The sequence below is a fragment of the Cryptomeria japonica genome, chromosome 7, assembly GCF_030272615.1.
Source record: "Cryptomeria japonica chromosome 7, Sugi_1.0, whole genome shotgun sequence".
Taxonomy (NCBI): Eukaryota; Viridiplantae; Streptophyta; class Pinopsida; order Cupressales; family Cupressaceae; genus Cryptomeria; species Cryptomeria japonica.
In genome coordinates, this window is record NC_081411.1 from 120,301,641 (window position 1) to 120,314,619 (window position 12,979).

Consider the following 12,979-nt stretch of genomic DNA (forward strand, 5'->3'; position numbering starts at 1 on the left):
TAATATAATATATAATTTATTAATAAGTATATGTTATAATACGATTTATTTAAGAAATGCATGATGCATCAAATAACATGATTTGAAATGTCGAATGAAACTGCCATGCAAATAACATACATAATCGTCTGCCATGTCAAATCTGGTTTTGCACTGCAAGACTTGACTTGACTACAAAGTTTGCCGATAGCTGGAAGTGGTCGGACCTACTCGGAGTAAATATTGAAGATTCTTTGTACCCTACAATAATGCTTTTATTGTAGATCTCTCATAACAGGGAAAGGTCATGAACATTATTCCCGTGTCTTGTGTTTTGAATTTTCCTCTACCGAAGTTTAATTCACTCAAAGCATCGTTATGGATGTCGTGTTAGAACATTTAGCGAGGTCAAGATCATTTAGTGAATTCACTCAGAGAAAAACAGTGAACTCTGAAACAAAGTCAAGATGTTCAAAGAAAAATGAGTCATTGATTTGTACGCACCGCCCCACTATAGACAGAGATTTGCTTTATTTTGGTAATAATTTCTTTGTCATGGTTTGGATGATGGTGCCTTGTGTTCCGGCAAATGTCCTTTTTATTAAGATTATTTAATTGCTTATTATTTATTGAGTTTTTGAATTAATTATTGTTTGGTATTTTTATATGTAAAAAATAATTAGTATAGATATCTTAAAACAATTATCTAAAAATTGTTTAGAGATATCAATTTGGATATATTTTATTTACTCTATTTTTTGAAATACACTTGATCACACTTCATTATTTATTATTTTAATTTAAATAAAATTATATATTTACATCTAATTTTCATATTTGTGTATTGTTATCTCCTAGAAATGCACCCTATGCAAAGTTGAACACTAAGCTTTTTGGAGAAACATTGGATCAATCCAAGGCTGTGGGTCACCTATAAATGGACTGAACCTCTAGATAATGTCGGATCCTAGTTGGTCATCATTCTAAAACTACTGACTTATGAGGAAAAGAGAAAGAGATGAAGTTCCAACTAGTAAACTTAACAATTGAACTAAAAACATTAATTAACTAGGTGACACACCAACTGATAACTTATGATACTCAGAAGAATAGACATTCGAAAACCAAGTTGGCAATAATTAGGCTACACAACTTATTTCAAGCATGCACATGCATTAATGTTTCACAGAAAGGAGTGAATTCATTTACTCAATAATGGAAGAAGAAAAATTCACAATAAGGAGCTCATACATTCACTTTAACAAAATTTGTAACCTGCATGATACACTATTATAGAGATGGTATGAGGAAAATGAGACAAACTCAGAAGGAAAACAAAAGGATTTCACTACTAACTTGATCAATCACAGTGAATACACAAATATGCAAGTAATAAGAGGGTAAAATTTACTGTCAAAATCCTCCAAAGTAGTTTCTACATATATCATAAAAATAAGTTACAAAAAAAAAAAAGAAAAAAGGCAAAAACTGGACAAAGGACTGTCAAAAGTCACTAGGGCCCAAATCTACATAATCAGGAACTATGCAAAAATGAGTTACAATAATGAATATATCTCTTCTCAATCCCTCCAAAAATCCTACAATTTAGGAACCTCCAACAAACTAGGGTCGGATGCACTCAAAATGCCTCAAATCTAGGGCCTATATTCTCTCCAAAAGTGCTCCAAATGGGTGAAAAATTCCAACATGACCTAATCAAACCATAAACTTCTCAAAAAAAACAATAGCAAACCCAAATTGACTCATAAAGAGTCTCTAGATATTCTCCACATGTCCTCAAAATGCTTCTAAGTCCCCTCAACAAACATTGAATACTTCCAACTTGTTTGGTTTAAAATATAAAAGCCATCCTGACACCTGCCCAACATGCTATCCACTTATTCGCCATGCAATGAATACATCTTTATGTGGAACTTTTGCATTTAAATTAACAATCAAGCTAAAGTGTTTTATAAAACAACACTTAGCTTGCTATTCACATTATAACTTCATGCAAAAGACGTGGTCTTTTTCGATGTTAAGGCATAAAATTCTAAGAGCATAAGACATAAGTCTTAGCCCATTGTTGGAATTTGTTGTAAGGTTATATATATTTGAAAACAAAGGCAAAAATGCCTTCAAAGCTCGAGACGCTTCCAGGGTATGCAAACCCTAAAATGCATTCCATGACCTCATTTTCACTTTTCAAACTCTGCATTTTCATCTCTCTATTGTAGCCACCAAGGGTTTGTGAAAACTTGAGGGATTTTAGGAAACTCTCATGTAGGTCTTGATGTGCAACTGGATTCATATCATAGGTAAGCTCTTCTTTATTGATAAGGTGTTTTATGGATTTGCATTCGCTTCTTCCTTCTGTAGCATTTACGTGTCCTAGACCTTGTGCTCTTATGCTACACTTTTTGAAAGGCTTTTCACTTCTCTTCCTTCTACTAGGAAATGACCACCAATAGGGTTTGATGTTGTGAAGACTTGAAAAGATATTTCAGGAAGTTTTGTGACTGAAATTGCAAGTCGACATGTAACTATAGGCTAGATTTGGTAATTATTTGTGTGTGAGAAAATTACTTCAAACCTACTAGTATAATCATTTCATTTTCTTTTTTCTTTCATCTTTTAGAGGAATGAATTACATTATTTGCCTATTATAGTCGCAACCTCAACTATGTTTGAAACTCTTGCTCACTCCACTGTTTTGGCTCGAACAAGTTTCAAAGATCATATAATATTCTTTGTGGGAAACTCAAGAGAGGATGGCTATTCTTTTCTTGTATACTGGCCGAGAGGGCTTTTGTGACTCCAAACCCTTGAATCCTGCCTCACTTCTTTGTAGGGATTGAAATAAATATGAGGGTTTTATCTCTTTTGCTTCACAAGTTAAGGCTCTTAAGAAAAATATAAATCCCCATGAGGGGTTTCGATTGTAGACCATAACTAAAGTTATAAAACCCCAAGCTTTTATCTTGATGGTCACCATCATGCAGGATGCCATTATGTCGGACCACACTCTGTAAATGGTCATATAGGTGGCTTGTTTGGAATTGAATTCATTGGTTCACTTGTTCATGATTTGCATGAAAGTTGTTCCCCTATGTTTTCTATTATTGTGAACGACCATCCCTTGACAGTCAAAATAACTATGGCATAATCATTTGCAGACTGAGTACCTCTCTTGAATCATTTCAGACCCTTCTTATGTTATGTTTGGCCCTTCGTTGTCTGTCAAAACCAAAAAAATAATAATTGCTGTAGTAGATTCTAGGTTTAGAGTAAAACTCTTTGACTGCTCTGATTCAGAGTATCAATAGTGATCATGGCTGTGAAGTTTCTTTTGATAGCATATTCTTGAAAAGGCTACTTCTGTTGTGAAATATGCTCACCAAATCGAGTTTTCATACACTGTGCTTGGCTTTATATCTTGATTTTTCCAGTTCACTCTATTTTGAAAACTGTGCTTTCATGTTTTGCACTTCTATACATATGTATCACACACTCAAACAATGAATACCATCATTTCTCTATCATTCTTTTAAGGGCCTAAAATATTGCTAACCCTCTCACTATCATTTGACTACTCTAGCTTCTTACATTTTGTGCCTGAAAAATGGTGCAATCCTTGTCTTCATGAAAATGCAATAAGGCTCCTTTATGAATGATAGGCCAGTTGTCATTTTCTCCTAAATACTTGTTGGTCACGACTGTACAAAAGTTACTTTGCACTTTGAATATGGATACTTACTTCTCTGAAACCTTTGACTTTAGAATTGCATCTTTCACAGTGACAAATGATTTTACTTACTTTTTAGGTATCCATTACTCATGCACCTTTGGATGATGTTGTTCTTTGGTAGCTTGATTGCAACAATCATTTTAGCTTCTGTGACTACAACAAAACCTCTGTTCAATTTTTTTTTTTAATATATTAATCCTTTCTTTACACAAGGTTGCTACTCTTTGGTATTGCTTATTGTGGCACTGGTATTCCGTTGCTCTGATCATTGCTCCTTAATTTATATCACCCTACAAACATTGTTGGATGTAGCATATCTTTATGTTCATGCACTTCTGAAAGTTTATAACTCTATCTTTCACTTTTGAATGCAATATGCATATACTGTAATGGCATTTTCCACTCATGATTGTACATAAGATTTGAAACTAAGAATGGTCTTTGATTCACCATTTTGACTGAGATTGCACTTCCTATCTCTTTTCTATTATTTTGTTATGGACTATCAAGGAATGTTCTCTTTTCTTTTCATTTACCTGTACATCCTTTGATTCTCCATAATGATGCAAGCCCACTATATTTGTAATTGTTCTTTATATTTTACCTCCGTGACTATGCACTGTTATCTGAAAGTAGTCTTTCATTGCAAATACCTGGCACTCTCAAGATGGCATTCATCATGTATATTCATTGTGATATCTTGTTTCTGAGGGATAATCTTTCTCTTAGACTGGCATTAACAATCTTTCTATATGGGCAATTCCGATATCACTATTTCCACATGCTGGTATGTAAACTGTTATTTCATTTTAGACTGATGTATGACTGTCAAAAACTTCGTTCATGCTTTCCTTGTTATAGAGTGTAACATGTGTAAACTAAAAGGTTTCATGATAAATAATTTCGCGTCCCTTTAATAGCTTTTCTCTCTAATTAGCATGAATACTCTGAGACTATTTAAGTCCAAAGTTTCTGTCAAATGAATCTTTTGATAACAAATACAAAAATCAACTGTAATATTTTTCTTTTAAACCTTATTATTCCTTTGACAGTACTTTGGACTTAAATAGCCTTAGGGGAAGATGCAACAACTATACATCTCACTTGCACGCTGGGCTCAACCCTTCTGGGAGCCACATTTTACCCCGCATACATGATATCATGAAATTACACTCATATCTGCACATGAAGCAAACAGTTAGAAATAAAATTCTTACTTTGAGTGTGTATGATGGCTTTGATTTGACTTTGATCCTGATGCACATAAAGGCTAACATATGCATGCATGTGTAAACGTCCATGTGTAGGATGTAATCATTCATTGCTTAGAACACCTATTCTAACTCATTGCATTCACTTTATGCAGGAAACTGGAGAACCCCTAGGATCAATAAGTAGATCAAGAAGCTATAGGAACGAAAATAGATCAACTAGGAGTAGAGGCAAACCAATAGTACCAATCATTCAGGCAATGACTGGTTACCTCCCATTACATGCTCTTTCTTTACATTTATTCATTTGTGCATAGTTTAGCTTTTTATTTGTATCATATGAGGATAGTTTTTGTGTGAGACATGTATTTATCACATTCAATAAAGGTTACATTTTTGAAAAGATTTGAAAAAACTTTATGTTTCATTTTCTTGTATGATTGAAATGCTTTCAATGCTTTCTATAATCTGGTAGAATTGTTTCATTTGAATGATGAAGAACACTACCTAGGAGTTTGAAAAAAAATGCACCATTAAAGCTTTGGAACATAGATGGCTCTACCCGATTGAGCCTATAAGTGAAAATCTGATAACATGTATTACATTTGTATCAAGTAGTTCGTGCATTTGGTGAATATAAGTTTCAAAGTCAAACCCGAGATCAATGGAGAAGAAACCCACGGTCCAAGCCAATTCTACTACCTATGTGAACTATATTACATTATTATTATTTAAACTATCATACCTATATTTAAGAAATTTATTGTAAATAAATTTTAATAATAATTTTCTTTGTCATAAGTTAGGTGATACCGACTTTTATTTTACAAATATTCTTTTAATCAATATTATTTAATTACTTATTATTATTTTATTCGTTAATTAATTATGTGTTAGTATTTATATATATAAAGTAATTAGTATGGATATTTTTAATATAATTATTTAGAAATTATTCATTGATATAATTTTTAATGAGCAAAATTATTTATAGATGAAATCGTTTTGCTTGTGAAAAAGAAAAATTCTTAATACTTTCCGAGCAGCAGGAAATGAACTCAATCTTTGAAAATATCTCTATTCCGTCCTTTCACACTTTCTAAAACTATTGACATATATCAATAGTTTTAGAAAAATAATCAGGCGGGTTTAAAATTTTAGAGTTACCCTTGCCATTGTTCCTCATAGTTTAGGAGTGGTTTGAAAGTAATTATTATAAGTAGTATATTTTTGTGAAAATTTTGGATAAAAATCTTGTTATAATTTTCAATTTTATTATTGATGATTTTTAAAATTTTATTATTAATTTTTAAATCTGATATTCAGTTATCTAATATGGATTAGATGTGTAAGATGTGTAAGTGTAGACTTTATTTAGCTTACTTCTATATTTAGACTTAATTTTATTTATGAAATTAATTTTTTTTTAATTATTGGCAATTTTAATATATTTATTGTAAATAAAATGATCCATTTCATTTTTTACAAAATATAATTTCAGTGCAAAAGTATCAAATTAGTGACATCTCTTATACTACATTTATAATGTATAGATGATAATAATGTCTTGGTGCATTCTAAAGATTGGATAGTTGTTTCCTTTAATTAATGGTTCCACATTAGATGATTGTTTGGAATCATGCAATGATTATTTTTAATTGCAAATGAATTTTCCTTCTCTTTTAACATAAAACCATCAAACTCTCATGCATTAATTTCTTCAAATAGTTTTAACATCTATTTTCTCAATATCATAAAAAACAAGAATATGTACAGTTTGATCATGGTCATTTTTTCACTCATAGATTTAGACTCTACTTCAAAAATTCAAAATATAAATTTAGTGATTAACAATCACTTTAATTAGCATTGTGTGCCTACCTGGTGTATACTTGTGTTTTTTATTAAGATAATAGTGCAGATTTGTGTTCTTTGAGTGCTATGTTGTATTTAAAGACATTCATTTAGTTATTTAAAAACATAGTAGACTATTTTGGCGAATAAATACATATGTTCTATATCATTCAAGTCTTTCTAGTGGTGTTTTCAAAACATTACATAATCAGACATCATCTTAAATCCATTGTATATTTGTTTATTATTCTTAATCTTCATTCAACAACCTTAGATTGGTCAAACTTGGTGTTTAATTATGAAAAAAAAAGAATCTTCAAAATTTAACAATATTTTTGAAGGTGCTCATGAAGATTTCTAATCTTCACAAGAGTTTAAATATAACCAACAAAAATAGATGAAATCAAATAGTTCACATTGTCTCATATGACATGCAAATGATGCAAATGGTGTGATCGCTATGGATTCCCTCTACATTCATCTCTTGTTTATTTTGGCTTGATGATTTTATGCTTATTATCGAACCTGGTAAAAATTTGGCAGCTATATTAGTATGTGGATGTTGCATTATGTTTCTATGTTGTATAATGTATTTAGGTGAAATTGATTTATATGTTGGATTTAATTATGATTTCTAATGGTAGTTAAATTTTTTCTAACAAATGATGTTTAATGTGTAATAATTGTTATCAAATGTTCAAGTTAATTAGTCACTTGTGAATGCAATGTTGAATGTTTATATAAATTCACGAATACGTACTAAATGTTTTAGCAATCAATTTCTTCATTCCTTATGTCCTAACACTGGTTGTTGAGACTGCAAGTATATTTTACGAAAGGAAAAAGAGGAGGAATACATAGCCAAATTATCTAATTGCCAATGTGTATCAATGTTGTGAGTGGTATAAGAGTAACAATTGTCATGTATTATTGGTCATGATTATTCATTTAATTTTTCTTAAGGTTAAAAGAGTCAATTTGTATATAAAATTATATTTTTATGTTTTAAAAGTGGCCTTAGGTCTTGGCTAAGTGACTTGGGATCTTTTGGGATATAAAAAATCCTTTTATAATTTATTTTAGTGTCCTAAAAATTCATTTTCACAAAATTGGGTAGAATGGGTTGGTTGGGAATTTATATGTGGGAGGTTCTCTCCATTTCTTATTTTATTTTGATTATTGTTTTTGATTAAGATAAAATGAGTTTTAGAGGGACCCAAAACCCAAATCCAAAAGTAGAATAATCAAAACAGTATCAAACCAGAGAGATACCAACAGCCAAAACAATGACCGAAATAGGGGAGACACCCCACAAATTTCAACAAAATAAAACAAAGAAACTTGGGCAAAATAAACAAAAAAGTAACAAAAAAGCTAACCAAGAGCTTCGATAAGGTCAAAAGTTTCTCAATTATATTTTTTTTATGTATTCAAGCTCCTCCATGATGGTCTTCCTCTCGCTTTTCTCTTGGTTCCTACTCCTATTCCTAGTATATGGTCTAGTAGACACTTGCACTTCTTCTCCCTATGTATTTATATCTAGATTTTTCTTTTTATACTTGGTAGCTGATGGAAGAATACTATTGAGTAGGTGGGCTTTATGAACTGCAATTTTCTCATTCAACTTTTTGAATCCTTCAACACTATTGTTCATAGCCTCTTTACTAATCTCCACCAAAATTCTTAGGTTACTGTTTAGTTCATCTATAACATTCTCCAATTTGGCTATTCTACCTTCATGCTCTATTTTCATGACCTTCACATCTTCAATCAATTTCTGGGTCATTTTTAGGAGCTTATCAGTTTTATCAAGCATTGGGTTCTCAGTAAAGGTTTTGATAATATCTTTTATACCCTATTTGATGAAGAGAATTTCTATAATCACCAAATGGAAGAAATTCTCTTGACTAGTGGTCGAGTTAGCCAAAAGCATATCAATATCTGGTTCATCACTTTTTCTATCTCTAGGGTCTACCTGGTCTACATTCGGGGGAATATCCAATTTAATCTCATCTTCCCCTTTTCATTTTGTCTCCACCTATTTACCCACCTTTTGTTTTTAGAGCTATGATGGCCCATCTCCTAGGGTTTGGAAGGATGGGTTTTGTACTTTTTAGTTGCAAGTATAGGGTGGCGTTTACTCTTTCTATTGTTGTTAGTGTTGGGAGTGGCCTTCTGGGGGGGTCCCTCTTCCTCCAAGGGCCAATATATTGGATCATCATCTAGCACATGAAGTTCATGCCAATCCATGGCCATCTCACCCAGCCCCTTCTCATCTTCAATTTTAGTGTCCGATGCAACATGCACATCAAGACTAGTTGAGGGTTTAGGGTTTCTTTCAATTTTGTGGATAAGGGAGGGCTTGAAGTCATTCATTTTGGCATATTCCATGATAAGAAGAATCAAACCATGATGTAAAATAGGGTTATCACTATTTTTTGAATGATTAGAAAGAATATTCTCCAAGAAAGAGAGTAAATAAAATGGCAAAGAAATTTTCCTATCATGTCTAACATTATTTAAAATAGTGAAATGGTAGGAAACAATATTGACAAAGCAACCACCCAAGGTGATGTACCTCATAATCACCTCTGCCACATCTGCCCAAAGACTCATTAGGTATTTTCTATTGTATCCCTCATTAGCTACTTTCCTCACTGTGTCCCTTTCACTCTTCTTCTCAAAGATCATAGATAGGGCTTCCTTTGTTGCCTTCTTCTCTTTATAAAAAAAATTCCCCTCCATTTGCAAACCAGTAATTTCGGCTATAAATGCCTCATTAACTCTAAATTTAGCTTTGTAAGAACTGAGAATGTCATTGTTCCAACCCTTCATAAATGCTTCCATTACCCTGGGATCTCAACCATACAGTTTATTGAGGTATGGTACAAGACCACCATCCAAAATTTCAGTCCACATTTCTTGTTCCCATTTTTGGCACAAGGACAACTCTATTATCTTTTTGTCTCCCTCCATGTTCAAATTGCCCTTATCAATTTTGAGGTTCATATTCTTAATCCAAAACCCAAAATAGGAGACACAAAACAAAGAGACCAAGAACAATCTGGAATCTGTAGCTTTGTGTCGATTCCACTTATTACAAGAAGTGGCTTTACTCATGTGATAGGATAGAATCATTAATATTCATTTGTTGGGAGTATACAAGATCTTTAGTATCCCTTCATGTCAACTCACACAAGTGCATTGGGAAGGTTTCCCCTACCATCCACCATTTGATTTTCTCATACATGTCACACCTAAGTTGGCCACATAGTCTGTAGGATAATTACCTTCACGTAAAAAATGGCTTATTTGAATTTCGTTCATCTTGGTAATCAAAATGAGGTAGTCCTAGATTAAGTGTTTGATTGTCCAACTGAGAGCTGTCTATTTAATCAGACAATTAATGATATTAAGTGAATCAATTTCAAGCCATACGTTTTTACGCCCTCCATGAGCTGCAAGTTGAAGCCCAATGTAAGTTGCATTTGTTTATTTTGATTATTGTTTGTGAGGGGTCTTTTTTGGCATTTTATGGGTTTTGAAGTTTTTCTTTTAGTGAAGATTTTAGGAAAAAGGATTTGGTTGAGAAGAAGAGAGGGAGGAGAAAGCTTAGAAGGAATAATTCATCAAGTATACATTTTATTGGATTATTTGTTGAGGTAGATGATTTAGCCTTTTTCTTGTAAGTCTATGAGAAGAGGAGCTCCATGTTGAAGGATAAACTAAGACATTCTCCCACATTGCATGAGACAATAGTTGTTGATCCCACATGAGGTTTCCCCCGAGCCTACGCTATTCAAAGTGGATACTTAGATGCTTGACCCCACTTGCTCCACCCTCGACACTAACTTCTCTAGGGCAGCCAAGCACTAGTCCCCACGAAAACTCCTTGCGGGGAATTTTGTATCTTTACTAAGAACTGTATGTGTGTGGGCCGCTCAAGAGGTCTAACCTCCTACCCCTACAACTAGAAGGATTTTGGCTTTCTAAAACAAAAAGGTGCTACTAAGGGCATCCTCTTGTGTTGCCATACATGCGACACTTTCATCTCTGTAAATACAGAAGGCTCCCAGCCAGTAGGGGTTATGCCCTACTATTAATCAAATAAATTTGATCAAATGAGTTTATGGGGAGACATAGTGTCAGTATGAACTAATCAACACACGTTACCCATGGCTTTCACCATGGATACATTTATTTATAGTGGTTCAGAAGAGGTAGGTTTTACTTGCTACCACTTGGGTCATTCCCTCCTTACTAGTAGTCCTAGTGAGCACACGAGGAGGCAGGCCCTCTAACGATAAACACAAAAGAGCCTATTGCCCAAGACACAAAAGAAACTGGTTCAATTTTAGTGCACCAATTGAAGTGTTTATTAATCTATGAAAAACAAGAAACAATGAAAATGAAAAGGAAACCCTTGCCATGATACTGCAACAAATATTTGTTAGTAGTTTGGGTTGTTTCAAATGATTACCCCTTCTTGCAAGCAAACAAGTTAGGCAAATTTTAGATCCAAAAGACTTTGTGGAATAGCGGCCTTCAACAAGACATTTTTTGATAGATTCAAATATATGATATCCCACGAGTTATTTTCCATCATAAAAAACATACCACCTTTAAAATTTCAAGACGTTTCCAGAAATGTAAGAAAATCCAAAACATTTGCTAATTTTCTCCAAAATTTTTTTATGAAAAATCATAAACAATTAATAGAAAACTAAAAAATGATCAAACATATCTTAATTTTTAACTCGAAACACTTGATATCCTTATAAACCTACATAAAAAAATTCTTGCAAAAATTTCAAGCAGTTTCTGAGATATGATCAAAATAATACAAAATCCTAATTGTTAAAGATCTGAATTTGTATGAAATATTTTTCATCAAAATTAAAATAACAAACTACAGATCCTGTGTATAATTTTGAGAGATTTCCAAAAATGTAAAAATATCCAAAAAATTTGCTCATTTGCTCTGAAAAGTTGTGACACTATATGTTAGCTCATACTATCAAGGTAGTGGCAAAGATTGATACCCTAAAATACTTACTCAGCAAAGCTACTCTCACATCAAGGTTAGAAAAATGGATCATGATCCTAAGTGAGTTTGACATTTAGTACATAGAATGGAGGGCTACTAGAGGACAAGCAATAGCAGATCAATAGGCCAAAGCACCCCTACTAGACAAACACCCAATATATGTGGAATTTCCAAATACAAATGTGCTCATTGTCACACCAAAGTAATGGATCCTATACTTTGATGGGTCCTATACACAACATGGATCAGGTCCCGACATATTTTTCGTCACTTTAGAAGGGCACACAATTCCAAGATCCTACAGGTTGATGTTCCCATGCAGCAATAATATCGCTGAGTACGAAGCTCTAGTGATAGGTATCAAAGTATTAATGTAGTGGAAAATCACAGAATTGAAAGTCTCTAGGAACTCTCAATTAGTTATCAATCAGATCAATGATGATTATCAGATGAAGGACGATAAGCTGATGCCCTACAAGTGCATGGTGGATGATTTCAAGAAATACTTTGTACACATCACATTTGAGTAGATTCCAAGGATAGACAACAAAGTCGCTGACAAAATGGCCACCATTGCCTCACTCCTATAAATCCTAGACAAACAAAATCATTATGAATTCCTTGTGGAGCAATTATTTTCCCTCGCTTATGATAATTTGGAATCCAAAGTCATTTATTCCATAAATAGTTTTGATTCTCCCCTCTATGAAACCATCTACACCTACCTAAAAGATAATAACCTTCCACCAAACCTATCTCGTAATCAGAAATGAAACTTCATTTGTTAAGAAGAACACTATACCTTAACCGTTGATACACTTTATTGCTGAAGTCTTGATGGTACTCTTCTTCAGTGCCTTAATCATAATAAATTTGATTCTGCCTTAGGTGAGCTCAACGAAGAAATTTGTGGTGCACATTCAAGTGGTCCCACTCTTGCCAAGAAACTTCTAAGGATGAGATATTATTGTTCGACAATGGAAAAAGAGTTCTACCAGTTTTCTAGGAAATGTCCTAAGTGCTAGATTCATGGAAATCTTATATATGCACCAGCACACAAGCTACAACCGTTCACTACATCATGCCCTTTTTGTCAATGGGGACTTGACCTTGTAAGAAAGATTCATCCTTCCTCATCAA